The sequence below is a fragment of the Alligator mississippiensis genome, chromosome 10 (genome assembly GCF_030867095.1).
Source record: "Alligator mississippiensis isolate rAllMis1 chromosome 10, rAllMis1, whole genome shotgun sequence".
In the NCBI taxonomy this organism is placed as follows: domain Eukaryota; kingdom Metazoa; phylum Chordata; order Crocodylia; family Alligatoridae; genus Alligator; species Alligator mississippiensis.
The window spans coordinates 63,610,292-63,633,364 of NC_081833.1; the positions used below are offsets into that span (position 1 = coordinate 63,610,292).

Here is a 23,073-nt window from a genome sequence, read left to right on the forward strand (position 1 = left end):
GTTTTTGCCACCATAAATTGAACATGTTGTATCAAAACTTGCTGTAATTATAAGCAGGTAAAAAATGAGCAGAAGACACGGGCTGTGTGGGAAATGGTTTTCCCATCTCAGGAAAATGCCTGAGATTTTGAAAATGTTCCCACTGTGAATTGGCACAAAAAGTCAACATCTTTAAATATAAACAGATAAGAGTTCATATAAGAATAAATAAACAAATAAAGGCAATACATAAGAAAAATCAAGAGCCAATTAACTGAAATAAAAAATTAACTTCTGGCCAAACCAATTCACTTAGATCATTTCAAAATGTTTCATTTTAATTTTATAGTTCAGGTTAGTTTAGGTTAGGAAGTTTAGGTTACATATTAGGAAGAGCTTTCTCACTAGGAGGGTAGTAAACACTGGAACAGGTACCCAGAGAGGTGGTGCAACCTCCATCCTTGGAGGTTTTTAAGACCTGGCTAGACAAAGCTTTGGCTGGGCTGATCTAGGTGGGGGTTGGTCCTGCTTTGAGCAGGGGGTTAGGCTAGATGTGACCTCCTGAGGTCCCTTCCAACTTTAATTTTCTGATTTTATAATTATTACGATTATTTTAGTTTTTAAATGCATTTTACCTAGAAGTGTATTTTTTAATGTTAAAACTACCAATTTGAATGTTTTTATTAGAAACGTTGTCAAAGCTAATCTTTTTCTGCCACCAATTTTCAGTTAGAAACATTAACATTTTTCAGTGTTAATGATGCCAAAAAATTACTGGCCAGCAGTAAAGCGTGTGGATAGATCTATGTATACATGCACCTACTTGGAAGTAATGGTGTTGGGGAATAATGAGGGGTATATTTTGTAGGCCATCATGGATTTAGCATCACTCCAGCTCTATTGTAATATATGTTCAGTGCTACTTAATCTTGTTTTGCAAGTGATTGCTAATGATTATTTTTATGATTTTTTTTTTACTCTAGAAACCACTGGACCCAGCCCACACCAAGGTCATGACCAATTATTGAGCCCTCTTACCTGAACTGTCCCATTGACTTCAATCCCACTGACTGATGCAGGTGATAACCAGTATGAATTATAGTTGCAGTCAACACAGTTCTCATTAGCTGCCTTCAGGGCCAGATTTTTAAAATATCTGTGTGTGTAGTAGCTCCCATTTAAGTACTTGATGACACTCCTTCGCTCAAAGCAGTTCTCACTTAGCACTGTTAGAGCTACTAGGAACAAAACACTTGGAAGTTTTGGTCAGTTCATTCCCATTTAGGTGTCTGTATAAAGCACTCTTGAATATCTGATGCTTAATGTTGACACATTTATCTTTTCAAACAGATGGTACTTGCCAGATTCCACACACATGAGTGACGTTGCAAAGTGCAAGGTCAGCAGTAACACAAATATTACACTTACCTTTCACTGGAAGCTTGAAAATAGAAAATGCAGTTTTATATTTAATAGAATATATTAAGTGTTACAGGTGTGATGCCACAGAAATGGAAAAATACCAACCATGCTTCTATCACTTATTGAAACCAGAATGAGGGGTAACGTTACAAGCTTAATCCCTTAGGCCAAATTCTGCTTGGACCTGTACTGTTGGCCATATTGTCTATCCTGGATATTCAGAGAAGAGGATATAGCTATATTAAAAGTTTGGGGATAAAATAAGGTGATGATAACAGGATAATGAGGATTTTTTTTCTTTCCCGTGTGTGTGTGTGTGTGTGTGTTGGGGGTAAACACTGGGGATGATGATTCTGATCAGAAGTATTAATTATGTCAAGGGATCTTATCCCTTTAAACTGTAACTGCATTTTATTTTGTCACTGTAGGGTGTCTACTGGATACAATACTTACTAATGGCTTCTTTTATAACAATACCATTGGTAACAATTTCCTATATTTATAGGAAATTAATTTAGTGGGCCAAATTCTAATTTCACGTTTGCTGGTGTAAATCTGGACTAATGAACTGTGTGTTGCTCATCCTTTGAGATCAATGGGAGTAGGCTCACAGCTTTTACATCCCACCAAGGGTGGCTTTAGATCATCCAGCTCACTCATTAGCCAGGCAAAACTCCCAGGGAGAATTCAGCTCGACTAGCAGGGGAAAGGACCTTCCCTGGTCTGAAAAGCTCAGTGTGCCAATGAATGTGTGAGAGAGAACTTCTGAATTAGATGAGACATTCATAAGAAGAAACTTTTCCCACCATCCCAGATCTATTCTGACCTTATTGTGGGAGGAGGGGGACAGCAATAGGTAGAACGCAATTCATGTCAACTTCAGTTCTCAGCTGCAAACCATTGACTTACAGGTGGTAACTGACAACCCAATTGGTCCGCTCATTTTTTCTGATTCAGGATTGGTTCCTGCATTTTATGTACCCTAAACTCCCACTAAAATCAGCTGGCTCTCTGTACTATCTAGCAATTCCCACACAGAAGAAGAGACATCATTGCCTATTTAAACCAATTTGCTGCTCGCTGTACAAATCACAGAAACCATAGAAAAAATATGGTTGGAAGGGACCTCAGGTCATCTAGACCAACCCCTGCTCAAAGCAGGACCTGCCCCAACTAGATCATCCCAGCCAAGGCTTTGTCTAGCTAGGTCATAAAAACCTTCAGAATGGAGAGTCCACAACCTCTCTGGATAGCCTGTTCCAGTGTTTTACTACCCTCTTACTGAGAACATTTTTCCTAATATCTAACTTAAACTTCCCTTGCTGCAACTTGAGATCGATGCTTCTTGTTCTGTCATCTGTCACCACTGAGAACAGTTTAGCTCCATCCTCTTTCAAACCCGACTTCAGGTAGTTGAAGGCTACTATTAAATACCCTCTTAGTCTCCTCTTCTCTAGACTAAATAAGCCCAGTTCCCTCCCACTCCCCTGGACTCTCTCCAACTTGGGCACATTCTTTCTGTAGTGGGGGGCCCAAAATTGAACACATTTCTCCAGATGTGGCCTTACCAGTGCTGAATAGAAGGGAACAATCACTTCCCTTTACCTGCTGGCAACACTCCTATCAATGCAGCCCAGTATGCTGTTAGCCTTCTTGGAAACAAGGGCACACTGTTAGCTCATATTCAGCTTATTTTCCACCGTAACCCTCAGGTCTTTTTCTGCGGAGTTGCTGCCCAGCCAGTCAGCCTCCAGCCTGAACCAGTGCATGGGGTTATTCTGTCCTAAGTGCAGGACTTGTCATTGTTGAACCTCATGAGATTTCTTTTGGCCAAATCAATTTGTCTAGGTCACTCTGAACCTAACCCTACTGTTCAGTATATCTACTACTCCTCCCAGCTTGGTGTCATCTGCAGACTTGCTGAGGGTGCCCTCTATGCTATCTTCCAAGTCATTAATGGGGGGATTGAACAAAACCGGCCCCAGGACCGACCCCTGGGGGGACTCCACTGGATACTGGCTGCCAACTAGATATTGAACCATTAATTACTGCCCTCTGACCCTGATGATCCAGCCAGTTTTCTATTCACCTAACAGTTCATTCATCCAGCCCGTGCTTTCTTAGGTTGCCTGGGAGAATGTTATGGGAGACTGTATCAAAAGCCTTTCTAAAATCAAGGTATACCACATCCATTGGTCTCCCCATATCCACACTGCCAGTTGTCTCATCATAGAAAGGAATCAAGTTGGTCAGGCATGACTTGCCTTTGGTGAACCCATCATGACTGCTCCTAATCACCTTCTTCTCTTCCAAGTGTTTAGAAATAGATTCCTTGAGGATCTGCTCCTTTATTTCTTCCAGGGACTAAGGTGAAGGTGACCGGTCTGTAGTTCCCTGAATGCTCCTTTTTCCCTTTCTAAAATATGGGCACTAAGTTTGCCATTTTCCAATCACTGGGACCTCTCCTGATTGCCATGAGTTTTCAAAGATGATGGCCAGCAGTTCTGCAATCACATTAGCCAACTACCTCAGCACCCTTGTGTGCATCCCATCTGGCCTTGTACATGTCCTTCTTTTCTAAACAGTCCCTAATGTGTTCTTTTGCCACTATTGGCTACTCACTTCCTCCAAAATTGTGCTGTCAGGTGCAGTAATCTGGGAGCTGAACTTGCCTGTGAAGGCTGAGATGAAAAGGCATTGAGCACTTCAGCCTTTTCCACATCATCTGTCTTTAGGTTGCCTCCCCCATTCATTAAGGGACCCACACTTTCCCTGACCTTCCTCTTGTTACTGGCATACTTACAGAAACCCTTCTTGTTACCTTTCATATCTCTTGCTAGCTAAAAGTCCAACTGTGCTTTGGCCTTCCTGACTTCATCCCTGCATGCCCGACTAGTACTCTAATATTCCTCCCTAGTTGTTTGTCCAAGTTTCCATTTCTTGTGAGCTTCAAATTCAACTTTGTGTATATGTTTGGGGTAGAAAGCTCAACACATAGGGAGAAGGAAAAGTTCTCCTTAGTAGACTTGGAAATACAGACTATGGAATGCATGGCATAGTTTCTTGGAAGCCATTGTAAAAGGCCCAAAGAGGTGAAACTGAAAATGGTTTCAATATAGCTGACAAACCAGTCATCATAAACTCACATACTGGGGCAAAGTTTATGCTTTGTTTATATTTAATTAATAATATGTTATATATTTTGAAGCTCAATGTTAAGACAACTGACTAATACTTTTAAGTTCCTCAATGTTATAAGGACATTCTAAGATGGTGAGAAACAGAAGAGAGAACTCTATGCCATTAGCTGTAAAATCACTACCAAAGATGAAGGCTTCAAAACTGCACTGTGGTACTCAAACTTTTTATAGTCAAACAGCTACAAGGTATTTTTAATGGGGTATCAAAGACCAACACATGAATATATACACCATTATACATATGGGATTATAACATTGTGCCTGCCTGGCCTCGAACATTCGGTTACGTGCGGCCTTGGTCCGGACGGCTGGTAGCGGACATCCTACAGTCTTCTGTAGGCTGGTGGGTAGGTGTTTATCACCTGGGGGTGGTCTCCCCCGGTCTCTCCTGCCATGACTTTGAATGTTATACCAGTGGGGGGGATGACCGCCCAGGGCTCCTCTGTGGCAGGGAGTCCACCCGGCAGTCGTCCATGGGGTTCCAACTCCCCTACGCCCCAACCTCACGCCAACCTTCGGCAGGTCACCTGATCTTCTCGGCCATACTTCCGATGATGTTGTACTTCTTGGCGTGGTGGTCTTCATAGCCCTCTCCCACCCTAGGTCCTGCTTCCCGGGATAACTCACTCAGTTGGCTGTAGGGCTACAGGAATCACTTCCTCCTGTCCCAAGGCAGTCTCCGCCCAAGTCCCTAAATCTAACCTGTGCTCAAAATAAAAGATGGAGGACAACAGAAGATATGATATAGCTATCCTGCCTGCACCACCATGCCCTACTTCTCAACTGCTCCAAAAGGGGGAAACAAAAAAACCCAACACAAACTAAGTTGGGAAGGGCCTGCCAGGCTCTTTCCCCTGCCCTTCTGCTGGAGTAACAGAGCAATCCGTGCTCCCTATGATCCCACTGGGGTTTGGCCCATTGTAGGGCCAGGGTAGACCATTGCCCTTTGCCCTGGGTTGTTTCTCCCCTCACTCCGCCAAGTGTGGTATGTGGCGCTGCTCCCCTTTTCTGCTGCTGGGGACTTCCAGTGCCCTGCGGCACCTCCTCAAGAGTCTGGCCACTTCTTATATTATGAGCTGGCACCCAGCCTCTTGTTGTCCTGCTCCGCAGCTCCTCTTGCCGCTCCCTTCTGTTACGTCCCAGAGGGAGAGTCTCCTCTGCCTCCCACATTCCCCCGATGCTCCCACCTTTGTTGGTGTAGAGAGCCTCTTCTGGCTCCTCAGCCTCCTCACCACGCTGTTCTCCACTGGTGCAGAGAGCCCCTGCTGGCTTTCTCCCTGGGAGTATCCCAAATGGCGTCCAGTATCGGAGTCTTCCCCAACTCTGCTCCCCTCCATCTGCCATCCTCCCCAGTGGTCCGCCTTATCCCCGATGGCCGGTGATGGCTGATGACGTCACCGGCTGGCTTCAGCCGGATGAAGGCATGACTTACAACCCACGCGGCTTTCCTTTCTCACTCTGGCTGCACTGCGGGTCATGTTGCTGGTAAGTATGTTCCTTGAGTTATTTTTGTGTTTGTTTCTTTTTTTATGCATGGTTCCCACCCTAGGGGTTCCCCATTTATTGTTTGGGGTTCTTTCCTCTGCTCTCCCTTGGGACAAACATAAGCTTCAGTTATTAAAAACTCAAATGCTTGTTATTTTACCGTATTTATAGTGACTTCCTTGAAGTAAAATATCAAAGCAGAAGTTTTTGCTTTAGTTGCCTACAAGTATACATAGAGATGTAACTCATTTCTGTGCATGTGTAATTTTTGAAAAAAACAAATCAACATATTTTACTAAGAGACTTTGCATCTTGTTGTTAGGACATCATGTGACCCAGAGGAAGGCTAAATGAATGGTTGTGGAGAGACAAATACTGCTCAATAAATGGGAGAAGAATGAGAGACTGCAACAAATCCCAGTACATCTAATCAAAGCAAAGAGAGGTAGGAAGAGAGACAGACACCACAATATATCTTACTTTATAGCTCATTCTGATTCTCACTCACTTTTCATCATCTACCTGTTTTCTTTCAGTGTAGTTTGTTTATTCCCCGTTTCACTATTAATGTTCATTCCAGCCTGGTGCTAGTGTAGAGATCTGAGATTTGAAGCCCAAACCATATATTCTTATTTAAAGAGTGTTGAAGGGAACCAAACTTGTTCTGGCAGTGAAGAAATAAGAAATAGAAACAGCCATCCAAGTGAAAGGAGGAGTTTCCTAAATGAACAGTCCCCAATTACACACCTACACTACTGTTCTTTATCTAGAGATAAGAATTAAAACTAATATCCAAAATGGAGGAAGGTTCTTTCTCTTTTTTTCCCAACAGTTCAGTTTTTCACATTAAGGGCTGAAATGTGATTGCCTGAGGAAATGCACACAAAAGACAAGAACCCGTATTGTTTACGAAGCACAAATGCACTACACATGCTAACAAGCTTAACATCGGTATTAGCATACCCTTAACATGCTATAAAATATTAATTTGCATAGTCATTCCAGTACTGGGAACTTGGACCTTGACCCAGGACTCATTGGAATTCAATTGATAGACTTCCATTGAATACAATTAACAGACTTCTGTTAATTCAGCTGTCTTTTCTGTCAGGCTCATGATATTCATTCTTACGCCAAACTCAGGAATCTGGGTCTACCGTGAATTCTTTGCCTGGTTTCAACAAATCACATAACCTCTCTGCTTCACTTTCCCCAGCTATAAAAGGGGATAATGTATTTACTTTAATTCCTGTTTTAGGCATTTTAATATGTCTTTTCTAAGGTGTCTAATGGCAGGTAACCATCATCCAGGAGCACTATGAGCATTAATTAGATGCGGTGTCTAAAACGTTTGGAAGAGGAAAAAGTGCTATAGAATTTACTGTTATTATCATCATCATCACAATTTCACAAATCCACAGCAATATAATTTGCTTATAGTCCAGGATGTTTCACACTTCTGCAAAAATGCAAGGAAATGATTACCAGAATGTGGGGTGTACTGTCCAGATTAGGTGCAGAAAACATAAACAGTCATTTGCATTTATCTAATTTAGGTGTTCAGCTACCCAGCACAAAAAAGTCCTTCTATGTGCACGTGGTATCATTGATTATTATGTGTAATCATGTCATATTTTAAAATACATTTTATATGTGTGCGACCTGTAATGTACAAAGGGGCCCAATTTCATATTGGATCATTTGAGTCATATTAGGTCATTTTATAAAATATGACAATTATGTGGCATTTGGGTATGATACAAGCTGTAGATGTGTGTGCGTAGATTCCTGTCCATCTCTGAAAATCTAGTTCAATATTTACAAAAAGCATAAGAAAGTTTAAGCATTTGTTTCCAATGGCAATAATCACATGAAAGAAATAGATGAAAGTAATAATTTGTTCAGTGGTTTTATCAAAGGTGAACCTAGCCTACTTTAATAAATATTTGTTGCACACAGTTAGGATCACTGAACCACATAGATAATATATCTTTGCATAAAGGGATTTTAATAATTCAGATGCTAGAAGAATATTTTATAACCGTCTTAAAAAGATCATACTGATTTAGCATCAGCATTTAGATGCTTTTGATCCAATATACTCCTGATTTTAACTGTTTCCATTCAGTTACAAAATTTGGACTGAAAATGTAAGTTATTGCATGCCTTTTTTTTGTTCCAGTTGTTTTTTTATGGACGGACTGATACCTTCAATCTTGCAGATCTTGTACTTGTGTAATGCATAGTACTCACATGAGCAGTCGCACTGAAATTTAAGAGGCTGCTTGGAGGAGTCAGCTTGTTGGGTTGGACCAACATCATATCTTTCTATTATTAGTATTCATACTGCATGCTAATTAATATAGGCTAGAGTGAGACTTGGGGCACACACCCTTGTAGGGGAAAAAGATACATTGCACCTTAGGGTTGTGCCAAAAGGTCCTGCCTGGATCTAACAGCCATATTTAGCTTGGTATTTTATGTTGGTTCTTAAATGTGAAATAAGGTCTTTTGAAGGTCTGGTTGTAAATTAAGAGAGGAAGCACTTTTATCTTGTAAGCTACAAAGGCCCTGCTGTTGGCTCAAGGCTGTGATATTTTATCACTCTCTCAAACCACCACATCCACAGTTCTCAAAGTTAATCATCATGAAGATACCCGAAGTTGAGTTGCCATCTAATGCACTGAGAACATGGATCTGCACTCAGTTACATCCAGACAGTTTCAGTGAGGTTGAATATATCTGCATCCTGTAAATAGAAAACCTATAGTTAGTCTACTAAGCCATTCAAGCTTATGGGTGCTATGCAACAACACTAGGTCTACATCATTGATGGTTTTATATTCACTTCCAGTTGTGTTGACAGATAAGAGCCACACCTTTCATCCTTGCATAAAATATATGGATTAGGCTACGGTGAACTGGTGTATTCGAGGAAGTGGAACACTTAATACCAGATTCTTTCCTTGACTATAGAAATGAAAATTTTGAGCAGCTCGCTTGCCTTTAAAAGTCTTGTTAGATTGGAATTGCATGTGGAAATGGAAGTTGCCCAGTACAAATGTTCTTGGGGTTTTTTTCCTGGGTAGAAAACATATCTGACTGCTGAGCTGGGAAGAAGTTATTATTGTGCATTTGAAACTGAAAGACCATCTAATGATTGCTTATTAGAGGCCCACATTTAAATAGCCTTCAGTTGTTTTGATTTGTGTGATGGATCTTAGTCATTGCCTCTGCTTTCAGTTCTATTTTTCCTAGATGACAATGCTATTATACAGTGATAATACTACAGTTAAGACATGAATCAATTCTTATAGAATACCAAGACTGCTCAAGTGTTGCAGTTAGGCTAGGCTGTCTTTAATCTTCAGTAATCGAAAGTGTGAAATATTTGCACAAGGGAAAACTACAGCTCAGATTTTCCATAAAATAGGTTTAAATGAAAATGTTTGAATAATCAGATTTAGTAGCGTATTCTGTTTGTTACTCTGTGCAGGTCTGTAAAAGGTATGGGATAGTCAAAGAGGAAATGTAAATGAATACATTTGGTATGTACTGAAGCATAAAATCCAAGTTTAGTTTAGGACAGTTTCATATATTAGCATGTAGAAACATGAGTAAGATGAGAGAATGAATAGTGTTCTTTGCCTGTTTTTTATTTAATTTAATTAGTTTAATACCAATACCAGTGTAGTAGATAAATCCAGCCACCTACCATATTTGAAGGTATGTGTATATTCAAGCACATCAAATGAACAGAGGTTTTGTAGTCAGGTATTATAGAGAAGGGCCAGATATTTTAGAAAGGGGCATGAAAATTGCAAGCACACAATATCTACATGTAAAATTTATCATGGTTATTCATGTATATGTGCTAATTACATGTACAGGTGGCCAATTAGATGTCAAAGCATTTCCTTGTGCATCCCATCATTGAAATTGTATGTGTAGTTGCAATAACTGTAGATGCAAATTAACTTCTTCATTTTAGTGGGCAAAATCTGACCAGCTTGCACTTCTGACCTTCAGGTTTTAGTAGGCATTTATTCATAAAAAAAAAAACCCCAAAACAGAATCTCATATGGAATTTAGCATGATTCACTTTGTTTAGAAGAGGCTGACGGTTAGATTAACACAGCACCGTGTGCATAATTAAGCCCAAAGAAATGACAGAAATCCCTTTTAGAAGCAAATGAACAAGTTATAGAGTGATACATACAGGCCTTATCATTAATGTCGGTCTTCAGACAGTTCAAATCATTAGCTTCAATTTTTAGACTTGGAGTATGTGCCATTGTTCACCGTACCCAATCTATGATCTCACAACTTATTTTTAAGATGTGTGATTGTGGACTGGATGCAGCTTGTATACACCCTTGCTGGTGCTGGGAGCCATGCTGGGAACCCAATGCAAGTAACTTGGGGTGGAAGGTGGGGCAAGCAGGATTTGGGGGTCCAAGTGGTGCGGTTGGCTGCACTGGGGCAGACTGGTGGGCCTGTGGAGTGGAGGGTTGGTAGGTCTGGGGTAGGGGGAAGTTGTCCATGTGGGGGTTGGTGAATTGGAGAGCTACAAATAGCCTAGTTGGGTTGGGGGCAGGGTAGGAAGAGCACAGCACTGGAGCTGGGGTGAGTGGCTGTGCTTTCCCAGCCCTTGGTGCTACACTTCAGACATATATGCATGTTCAGTAGACTGGGCTAACCCACTCCTGATCTAACTTAGTTCACCTCCTCAGGTGAACTAAATTAGGCTTGGCCAGATGATGTTTTTGCCCAATTTAACCTCCCCAAATATCTGGACAGATTGATTCTTAGATCTACCTAACTAGGGTTAGGTCCATCTAAGGGTAATGTCTGCATATACCCATAGGTGTAAGATTCCAATAAATGTATCTGGATAAGTTAAGGCAAGATAGGTAATGCTTTACTTTCTAAGATGCTGCTTGACTCTGGGATAAAGAATTAGCCTCCTGAAGATTTTCTTTAAAAAAATATGAGTTCTACATGAACTATATATGTGACTACAGAAACCTCAGGTAAGTCCAAACTTCCACAGTATAAACAACATTCATATTTTAAGTTACATTTTCTGTCTGTATTTTATATTTTCCTCAGCATTTATATGTGTATATATTACTCCTACATTCACAGTATGCAAACTGTGTTTTATACTGTGAGTACAACAGTGTAATATTATAATGCTTAAAAGCACTGTAATTTAATTCTGAAATAGAATGAGCACCAAAAGAAATAATAAATCATAGGTACAGTTGTATAAATATGAGTGGCACTTCTAAGTTTTGCTTGAGATCAGGTCTGGGCTGGCCAATGACCAGATTATTATGGATGGTTTACTTAGTGAGGTTTAATACCAATTACTGAGCTGTTTATGTATGTCTAGGTCTGAAATGAACTGAAAGTGGGTATCTACTGTCAACGAGAAGCTAGAGGCATAGGCATGCAAGATTGGAGAGAACAGTTTTGAATGTTATTCTGTGGGCTATGGTTGGCCCTTTACATATATTTTTATTACAAAATATCAGCTTCCTCTATGTAAAACTCATTGTATTCAATAGAAGGACTGCAGAAGTAACCCTTCCATCTGTGGTTTTTGAGTGGGGTGTGCATGTGTGTTTGTTAGTTATCATTGGACAGCTTGCATATCACAGAGGTCAGATTTTTGTTTTGTTTTGATTTGATTTTTGATTTGTTTGTTTTTTGTTCCATGTTTTTAACATGGAACTTATGAATAGTTATCTAATGATAGATGAGCTTCATCTCTCATCTGAGCTATCCAACCTTCGTGGGTCTGCAAGGAGTCGTAAGAAGAAAGATTCTTTACTTTGAGTCGTCATTTTTTTTCTGCATTTCTATAGCATCTAGCACAGTGGGGTCAAGTCCATCACTGGGGCTTGTCATTGCTATTGTAATACAAATCCTCCTCCATAACCATCATCATTATCAGAACCCTGGCAAGATCTCTGTTATTTTCTACTTCTTTTCTGGCATTACCTCACGTGTAGCCTTCTCAAGCCAGCCTTAATGAGGTAAGCAAGAATGTCTTTAAAAATGTGACCTTTTTCAAATACCAAAAATGTAACATTCATATAAGTTTCATTTCTGGTTTTCTAGGTGCATGAATACAGGTTCACTAATTTATTATACTATTTCTTTAAGCTAACAAGTAGCTCAGCCTGCTTGTTATATCATCATCAGAGGTACAAAACAAACTGTACTGAAAACCTCTAAATAGCATCCTACCAGTCTTGGCCTTCCCTTACGCTTGCACCCTCAGGTAGACATTATCATTTGCTTGACTGAATGTATTAAAGCCTCAAAGAAGGGAAACACAAAACAAAGTTAAAAGCAATTAATTTATTTCTCAGAAGATAATCAGCCACATTCTCAGTTGGTGAATATCAACCTAGCTCTGCTGTAGTCAGTGGAGGATCTGCCAGCTCTCTTTAAGGGCTGTTTCATCCTTTTCTGAGTTAACTTTTTTCATCAGTGTATGTGGGATTCAATGTTCTGTTCTGTCTTATTCCAACTTAATGGGATATTTATTATGGTTAAAAATGTAGCATGATTATACTTTCTGTTACCTAGCTTTAAAAAATGCATTGTACAAGTAGAAAGGCTCTCTAGGTATACCTGCCCCAAGTGAACTTACAGAATTATTGTCAGAGCCTCTCATATTTTTAAAAGTAGAATGACTTAAAAACCTACGTCCAGTTCTGATGCCCATTTACAGAGAAGTATAGCTGATTAAAGTCCTTTGAAGTCAGTAGGTTTATACTCCTGCAAAACTGGAGTAAAATGACAAGAGATCCAGCCCCGCTGTCATGAGGAATGGTTAGCAGGGGGGAAAAAGCCAGGGGAAATTTTCAAGACAGAACTGAAGATGTGAGAGCCTGATAAGAAAGATTTCCCTCTGCGTAGCAGAATTTTTTTTTTGGGGGGGTGGGGGGTGGAATAGAAAGGTATTTTTCCAAATGTAGTTCAGCCACTTTGGGCTAAAATATTCCTTGGTGTAAGTCCATGAGACATCAATGGAGTTACGCTAAAGATAAATTTAATTCGACGTCTACACAATTCTATTTGAAAAAAGAACCCCATGGATTGACTTATTTATTGTTAAAGTATGTCCTACAACATTGTACCTTTTTCCTACATATTAACACTTCTTTTACCAGGAAGACCCTGGTTTTAACCACATTCTGTCAGCCCTCCAATACAAGAGACCAGCACTACTAAGTTGTTGTATAAAGCTTGACAAGAATGCTCTACTTTTAAACTGACCCACATTTAATTATATGGTTAGAGCTTTTAAGTGAGCTTTGGGATTTGGAATTGGATGAAGCCTGCAATTTTCTATAACAGCTTTGAGAATGTGAGCTTTGTGACCTCATGTTTATTTAGAATTGATGTTGCATGTCTGACACTGCATAACTATATATATATTTTGCACAGCAATTCCACAATGGCCCAAAAAGCAGAAGTAAGTTGTCAATTTTAGATAAGCTCAAATGTTCCTGCAATATTTACAGGTACTATATATGTGGCGGTAAGAGAATTTAAAGATTTTATTTTATACACAGGGTGCCACTGCAGCAAAGTTGAATGGGGATGGATTAAAACACTGGTTAACATTAGCAAGGAGAAAGCGGGGGGAAATGTAATAGGCACTGTGCTGGTATCAAGATATCAATCCACAGAAATCTGCCACGTTGAGAGAGGTAACTCCTATTGCAGGATGAGACACAGGGGAAGTTAACTTGAGTCATTGTGGCAGTGGTTGAGGCATACTGAAATGGCATCTCTCTGCAGAGGTGATGAACTGGAGTGAGTGAATTATTGCAGCAAAACAACTTGATTTGCTGAATCCTTTTGTCTGCTTTGCTAGGTTGCTGGTTTTACTTTTTACTCCTCTGTTAACTTCACATGTATTGTTTGACAAAGGGGGTGGGTTGGGAATATATCATTTTTACCTGACTCCAAGACAGCTTCAAATTTAAGAAGACCCACACAATAATTAGATTCTAGCCATGGAACAATTGTTATAAATTTCCATATCTAGAGTCAAATTATTGGAGGGTCATCTTAAATTTGTCTCTTCTCCCCACCCCCACTGCTGTGGGGCAAACAATGGCAGGAACCAGGCAGCAAGGGAGCCAAGTGTCTGGACCTCTGCACCTTGCCACTTGTTCCTGGAACCACTTGCCCCCTCTCATATGCCCTCCCTTGTCTACCCCCCTCACAGTGCTCACACCCCTTGGGAGGCTCAGCAGCCCAAGAGAGGGCAGAGATAAGACCTTGGAAGGCAGACAAGAAGTTGGGAACCCCAAAGCTTGGTCTGGTCAGTGGACTATAGCTAGCGGGCTCAGCAATAAGTAAAAAAAGGGTGGGAGGCCAAGAAGGTTGAAGCCCAACACTGCATGGCAAGCTCACTCTAAGACCCTCAGGTAGCCTCCCTCCTTTCCAAATATTAACATCAAAGTCATGGTGGGTGAGTAAAGGAGGTGAGAGCCCCTAGGGTTAGAGCCAGGGCAGGAATTGAGTGGCCACCAGGGGGCATCACAGCCACCTCTGGGACCTGAACCTGTCACAGCTACATCAGCAATAGAGATTTTGTAAAATATTTTAAACTTTTTTTTCCATGGTATTATGTTGTGGATTGAAAATTATTTTGGTTTCTTTCTGTCTGGCTACAGAGGTATGCATCAATGAAAGCAAAATCTCTTACTTGTTAATAGTAGAGTTTTACTTAATATTTTCTTTTCTGTTGCTAAAGCAAACAAGATTTCCAAGTAAAGATAAATACAGATTTGCACAAATACAAGCTCCTCCCAAAGCATTTGTGTCAGCAAAACCTGTTCATATAAATATGGAAGGGAAACGAGGAGGGGTAAAAACATGGTGGGATGGAAATGTGGTTTAGAATGATTTGCTCACAAATATTGACCCCTATTATTCATAGATTGTAAGGCTGGAAGGGACCTTAGAAGATCATCGAGTCCAGCCCCCTGCACCAAGCAGGACAGATAACTGGGGGTCAGGTGACCCCAGCAAGGTGACTGTCTAGTCTCTTGAAGGTTTCCAGGGTAGGCGACTGTACCACCTCTGGAGGGAGCTTCTTCCACAATCTGGACATCCTGACTGTGAAGAAGTTTTTCCTAATGTTGAGCCTGAATCGGTCTTCTAGGAGTTTGTAACCATTAGCCTCATTCAGCCACAGAGAGAAGGACACACATCATCATAAGAAGAAATTAAACTCAAATGAAGTCGAACCATCAGGGTGATACTTGTACACTCTTGTATATATTTGGGACATCCATCAGTTTCTCTTTGGCACTTGGAGCTGAGAACATGTGTTGGAGGATATTTGCCTTACCCTGGTTAACATATACAATATATATAACAATTATACATTAACAGTGAACAACCTAGCCTTACAACTGTATGAATAAACTCCTTTGCGGGCCCAGGAAAAGGATTTTTGACCCCTGCCCTTCTCTGTTGTGTTAGATACACCTTCTTTGGAAGCAAGTTAGAAGAAAGCATGTTGTTATTTCAGAAGTTAGCATTTTGGTCGTGAGCATGCTAATTGCAATTGCTCCTCCTCTGTGACTAGACCACTGCTTTGGCATGAAAACAGATGACTTAGCAGCGATCCATGTTTGAGTCTGTAGCTTTACTGCTTTGTTGGGAGCAGCATGAATACTCATGAAAGTATAGCTGAGAGCCTATATTTATGCTTCTTTTTTGTGCATCACTGGAACCTTGGGAAAAAGAAAGAAAGTAAATTCTGAAATCAAGTGCTTTATTTCCTTTTCTGGCTATAATTCACCTTCTGCCCAGCTATACTTGAGATCAGATTCTGCACTTGGGAATCATGTATGTCTGAAGACAAATACTGATTCTTGGAATGTTTTTTCTTGCTTTCCTTGCCCTATTGTGGTTCATTGCTTAAGAAGAAGAGCTTTCCTCTGACATTTCTCTTAAAACAAGAAAAGAAAACTGGAATGTTAACATCAACATTACTGTTGTCACTAACATACTATTTTATTTTAACAAGGTCAAAATATTGCGGGGGTAGGGACTAGGAAAATGTTATTTGTTGGTGAAGTCTTCAGTATTTAAATATTGTCTTCTGCAGACTAGGACTCTGTTCCTCTGCAAGGGCTCTGCCCTTGGTGAGTCAGAGATGTTAATTGTACAGTGAGATTCAGTCCACGAAAAGCTGTTATATTTTTGCAGTGTTATCAATTCACTCTTTATTTTTGCTTCCCCTGTCCCCTATCTTATGACATATGGGTGCCTTTTCTTTTTTTCTTTCTTTACAATGAGATATCTCTCTCTGCCTGTACCAGAAATATGGAAAACAGCTGAAGAAAAGTGTGAGAGCTTTACCTGTGTGTGAAAGTAGTGAAAAGGGAAAGCTTGTCATCCTTGTTTCATTCACACAGTGGGCCAAACTGCACTACTGCTTACATCTGTGCAACTCTAATCGAACCCAGTGGGGTTGCCAGTTTTTTTTAATGCTAGACAAAATTGGGTCTGTTAAGTGCACTCTTCTGGTGAGTCTACAGGAGATCTGTAATGATGCTATTAGGTGGAATTTTATGAAATAACTTGGAGCAAATAATTAAACAAATTCAATCATGGGGGAGCGGAGGGTGGTGAGGTGGCCTACATTTGTTCTGTTGCTGGAAGCTCAGGGTCTGTGATAGACCTGTGCTGGTTAGGAGGCAGTAGCTTTGCTTGTGCCCTCTGTGCCCACAATTACGGCTTCCCTCACAACCTTAAATGACAGACTGCACAGCAAATCCTCCAGTAGAAAATGGAATATTAGTAGAAATTTACTCAAGCCAAAGCAATAGCCATAAAGGGCACAATCCTAAATTTCATATGCAGACACAACTTTTGTCAAGTGAGTGAGAGTTTTCCTGATGGAAAACTTCATCCAGAAAGCAGTCTCAGAGCGATGAAAGAAGATTGAATATGAAAGTTTTTCTTCTCCATTGAAGTTGTGATTTAGATTACTGCCTTCAGACAATTTTAGATGTTTGCTTGTTTTATAGAGTATGCATTTTACTATATGGTGAGTAGTTTTTTCTTGTTTGTTTATTTGTTTGGCTTTTTTTCTTTCTTTTTCTTTTTTTTTTTTTTTACTATTTTTCAGCCTCCCCCTGATACATTCATCATTTAGGAGTGTTATGTACTGGTAGTTAGACTGCATTATGTATTATAACAATCTGGCACACAAAACTGACAAAATGTCATCCCCCCTGAAGTTCTAAAGTGGAGAACATTTATCTTCAGCAGAGAAAAACGTTATCATTTCCTACTGTTTGATCCCCAGCTGTTTGTAGACAACATTTTAAACATAAGCTGCACATTTTGTTCTTGCCACAATACAGTACCTGGTGAGACATGTGGTGTCTATATTTATTGTAGCTCTCATTACTGTTATAAGAATAAAAATTAAGAGTGATTTTGGGTCATGTTGGCCCGTTGCTCGACACAGATGATGTAGTATTATAATGTGGTCTGGATTAACCTCAAAGGAGATGGGGCTAGGGCTCCTAAACTTGATGAGATGGAACCTAGCCTAAAAGAGGGTCAGCTTGTATCTAGGAAACCAATACATGGGTTTTTCCCATCTGTGTTTGGCTCTTAGCAGGCCCCTGCTTTTATATGATATTATAGTTATTCCATTCAGCCTTGTCCCCATAACTGAAAATAACGCACTGAGTATGGAATTGCCATTTATCCGTGCCCTGAGAGCAGCTGAACCATTGTAATACCCAAGGGTATGTCAGAAAGAGTGACAGGGCACGCAGGCATCATGTTTTGCCTTTGGTATGGCTAGGTGGCTTGGGGACAGCTGGAAGTGGTGATAAGCAAGGATCCTGGTTTTTTTCTGTTAAAAAATTGCAAAATCTCTGATAAAAACACAAATTCTCCATTTGAAAAAGTCGGCAATAAAATGAAACACCACTAGATATATAGGTATCACTTGAACACAATGTTTTATTTTGCAATTTTAAAGTAATTTGGAAGCCTACTGGAGCTTCAATCACTATAATAAAATAAATGCTAAATACCTATACATTTTGGCATTTGATTAGGGTTTTTTTATCATTGAAAATCAGAGCTCTCCTTGCTTCCTTCACTCACCAGGATACAGGTCCAGCTACGGCTGTCCCCCACCAGTATTTTGTGGTGCTGAGCTGCCCTGATATGCTGGTGCACTGTCCATGCCATTGCCCCTCACTCTCCACCCACAGCCTCCTGGCTCTGCCGGTGTCTCTTATTCCCCACCCACAGCCTTCCACCCCCACAGCCCTGTTGGAGGGGGCCCCCAGCTGCCAGGGGTATGGGGCCAAGGACCTTGGTCTGCTGCCCCATGTTCCCTGCAGCAGCACCCGAGCCCTGATTGCCACCTGCGGGAGGTGGTGGTTGCTGCAGCAGAGTGGAGCACAGAACCTGGCTCTGCCTCCCCTACGAGTGGCATGGCCAGAGCAGAGCCTGTGAGGGGAGGTGGATGTGGGCTGCCTGCTGTGGGCTCGGGGCTTCCCACTCTGCTGCCTTGCTCCTGGGGCCTCCATGGTGCAGCAGGGCAAAGCGGGGCCAGGTGGGGATGCTCATTGCTGCTGCTGGGCACCTGGTGCCACTGTAATAAGGTGCCCCCTGCCCACCCAGCAACAGTGAGGGGCACAACATACTGCCACCTCTGCTGCTGTTGGGTGGGCACGTCATGCCTTGCCGTGAAAGTGTGGGACTCGCAGCTGTGGCACCAAGTTTCCCCACCTCCCTCTACCCTGCCACGCTGGGTCCAACCCACTGGGCTTCGGAGGCCCAGAAGGGAAGGTAGCAGGGAAGGGAACTACCTTGCGAATACATCTGGGGGGGAAATGACCCCCACTCTGCCTCAGGATTGTGCACAGTGGCAGGGAGTCAGCCCCACTCTGCTCTCTGGATGAGCTGCCCGCAGCCCCATCCCACTCCCGGCTCGGGCCCTGTGACTATGCATGGCCATGGGTTCCACGCATTGCCTGGGCTGGGCAGTAGCCCTAATCCCAGCCCTGTCCAGCTCCCTCCATCCCTCCCTCACTGTATGGGGCCTCAATCCCCGCTGACAACTTACCTGCAGGAGCTACTCTCCAGGCTGCCCTGGTGGTCATGTGCATGTGTGCACCCTCACATGCACACGGTGCCTCCTGCCTGACTGCCCTACTCCTGCTCCCCCCAGCCCCTTGCTGGCTGGAGCTCTGCCAACCTGCAAAGGGAAACCCACTGTTTCCTGCATTGTTCTCCTTTAAAGAGAAAATCCAGGGTTTTCTTTCGAAAATGAAAAAATCCAGGTTTACTGCATTTTTCTGTGGTAAACAGAAAACCCAGATCCCTAGGGATTAGCAAATGAGGGTGCAACCACACAGAGAGTTAAGAACTACTGAAGGGAGTGGGAGAATATGGGGAGATCATGGGGAGAAGCTCAGAAACTAAAATTGTTCCTTACCTGACACCCAGAAAGGACAGAGTGTTTTGATTTGTGATAGAGTTTTGTTATGGACTCCAGGCTGTTTTGTGAAAAATAAATGTGGTCTGAAAACCTGAGAATGAAACTGCTCTGTCTTGGACAGCAGCAGGGTGGGAGACCTGCTTCCCCTCCTCTCCTTCCAGCCCTGTCCCCCTCCATACATTAATTGATTTATTTGTGTGGGGTTTTTTTCCCTATAAGGGAATCAAGCCCAGTACTTATTTGGCCCCATATGATATGACCTTTCTAGTAATTTGTTTTATAATGAAGGCAATTTAATAGGTTTAGATAGGTTGGTGTTGGCCTATCAAAAAAACTTACATATGCTTAGAAACTGCTAATAAATGTATCATGTGATCAGTTATATTTAACCTATGGACCATCCTCCTGCTATTAAAGTGCCTGACTGGCATAATGGGAAAGGTAAGAGATAAGGAAAAGAAAAACTAATGAAAACAAGAGTGTTGGGTAATATTTGTTAAATTCCCATCTTAAAAATATTTTGAGTAATGGATCTGTCTGTATAATTTCACCATAAAACACTATAGTATGGTCTAAATTGTTGTGTATTATAATGCAATACATTATCACCTCATTTATACTACAATACAAACCTTTTTTCCTTTTTTAAAATTATTTCTCACCAATTAAATTCCAGGATTTTAACCTAGGAGTTTTGCTCTTGGTTCCAAGGGGGAAATCCTTTGGTCCTTTGTGTACCTGAATAAGAGGCAGAAGACCAGCCTCTTGGCTATGCCAAGGTGACAGTCAGTGTGACTGACCAGAGTGGAGAGATAGAGAACTATAAGCCACCTTTTCACATTGTGGATCCCTTTGCTACCGAGCTCTGAGCTGTTTCAGCTTAGACTACCTGGAAACTTCCAATGACCAGAAAGTCATAGTTATCTGTGTTTAGTTTCCATACCAGCTGAAGATGCCTTTGCTTTATTCCCTTTGTTCTCAATACCAGTGGAGAATCTAATGTATACCATGCAAAGTTAAAATTTACAGGGTGGTAGTTGATAAGGATTTGTTCAGATTTTGGGGGGAATTTAGTGTTAGTTTTGTTTTGTCCTTGACTCTATGTCCTTGTGTAACTGTCCCAGCAAGATTTATATTTAAAAACTAGGTTTCCATTTGTTGTAAAGGGAAAAAGTATTGCTGCCTTTCAGAACAATAACATCTACTCATCCTCACATACCCTCAGAGGTTAGTTTGAAATCCTGCCAGGAGATAAGAGAAGACAGCCATCCCGCTGTAGCTGGCTCTCACAGTTCTAAGTGGTGAGGTTTGCTCAGCAGCGCAAATACCTAGAGCATATACTGGCTCATTATTTCATTGAGAAGTGCTGCATTGAGGCACTTAGTTCCTGCTACCTCATGGAGATACTGTTTTTGCCTTATTGTAGTACTGGCTGGGCACCTCTAAGTTCTCCCAAGAGAGAACATTTATTGGCATGTACTGAGCACCTCATTAAGACAGCAGTAATGCTTCCATTTGAAGAGTTAGCATGCATAGAGCAGTGGCGGTATGCTTCAGTACAGGTCTACTGAGCAGTATAGACATACCCTAAGACTACTGACTTCGCTTAGGATTGCATATGTCGGCCTCATGAGCTTAATTCGTAACTCTTCATCTGAGCAACCCCACTGTAGGATTTGAGACTGCAGAGATGAATAAAGATTCAGCCTTGCAAAATAATAAGCACCTCAGCCAAAGCTGAACTTTAACTGTGGGTGTGTCCAAGCATTATGTCTCTACCGGTGGGATTGCAGTTTCATTGGCAGGAAGCTGCAGTGTACAAGCATTCAGAGAGCTTCTGTTTGACCAAAAATGATGGGTCTGATAAAAACTTCTACCTTATATGACAAGGTAGAAGTCACCTCCAGTAGAATTTCTACTGGTGGAATGAATACTTGTATGCTTTTCCTATTGATAGGAGCCTCCATGCTGCCCTCCAGCATTTCAGCTTCCCCCACCCCTTTCCTCCTCTCCCCTTCATTTGTGACTCAGCCAGACTTCAAACCTCCAGCCAAGTCAGAGACCAATGTGGACCAACCCACCCTTCCCGGACCATATCCAAATGGCTGATCTGTGTTGGTGGTTTCCATTCCTGGAAGAGGCCTGTCAGTGCTGTTTGAGTAGGGGATGGGGTGGGGACCCAGATCTACCAGACCCTGCCTTTCCCCCCTCCTGTACCCAAACAGGATTGACAGGTCCCTGTGGGGAATGGAGACCATGACATGGACCAGCATACACAGCCCTCTACTATGGTCAGAGGTCCAGCTCTGGCTGCAGTGGTGGGGTTTCCTGTGGCTAGAGCCCCAGAAGCAGCATGGGAAAAGCCCAACTGGGCATGGGCTTCCCATGATGGCAGCCCACGCCCCAAAGACAATCAGCCAAAGCCCCACCACTGCGCCTGCCAGATCCCACCTGCTGCCAGACTCACCTGACGTGTGCTGGGACTGGGTCCATCGCCTAGGATTGCTGGCTGCTGGAGGAAATGTACAGGCTTGAAGATACAGCAGACCTACTCTGGGTCTGCTCTGAAAGCCTGACAGCTGAGAGGGAAGGAGGGGGATGATATGAAGAGGTGGGGTGTGGTCCTCTGGGGTTGCCAGCCAATCAGCCTTGACCCATACTATTGGCTGCTGTCATCTGTCTCCAGGTAGACTAAGGAATCTGAAAAGCATGCTGGGATGTTTGCTTTGGGGCCCCCTGGTTGGGTGGCATTGGCAGTCCATGGGGTTTGTAGGGCACTCACCTGGACCCGATAGTGAATGTATGGGGGTCTACTGGTAGGGCTTCTAACCGCTTAAACTAAACTGCTTAACTTCCACCAGTTCATTTAAATGCTTTTTGGCACCCTGTGAGAGCACTCTCATGTAGCAGAAGGACTACAATTTGTTTAATTTTTAAACCCAGACTTGAGTAAGAGTTAGGCTGAATTAGGGCCAACATGAAAAAATATATTTTCAGATTCACTGTTGTGCATTTATAGGAGTGGGCCCAAATACAGGTAATAGAGAAGAAAGAACATGGAGTATCAAGAGAGGGAAAGGAGATCCAATTTTCCTTGTCATTTTAAACAGGTACTTTTGTGGGCTTTCTTAGTAAATGTCCATGATTTCACTTTATATTAGCACCCCCAAAAGGTTTTTTAAAAAATTATTTAATTGTGTGTACTAATGGAGCAGAACGCTGTATCTTAAATCAATATACTGATCTAGAAGTAATAGCAATGAAGGAAATAAAGATCTACATTACATCAGACCAAGATTAATCAAAGAAATTATGTCTGTTTTGTTTGTAAGATTTAAACAAGTAAATGAAGTCTCTATTTGCTATTCATCTACTTCAAATAGCTTGCGTGGTAATTATTGAATGTCTGTACAAAACTAGAACATACTGTATAAAGCTACTATAACCCAGTGTATATGCAATAAT

The 23,073-nt window shown here is 41.7% G+C and overlaps 1 long non-coding RNA gene across 3 annotated transcripts in view; it reads left to right on the forward strand.

The window, feature by feature from the left end:
* Positions 1-686: 686 nt before the first annotated feature.
* LOC102571974 (uncharacterized) overlaps positions 687-23,073 on the forward strand; it is a 357,536-nt gene continuing 335,149 nt past the window's right edge. Inside the window, exons 1-2 of one of the 3 annotated variants that reach the window (XR_002091910.2) lie at positions 687-6,086; positions 6,409-6,531. This is a non-coding gene — a long non-coding RNA (uncharacterized LOC102571974). The remainder of the gene's footprint in view (positions 6,087-6,408; positions 6,532-23,073) is intronic. The other 2 variants (XR_009455298.1, XR_009455297.1) reach the window with 2 other exon arrangements.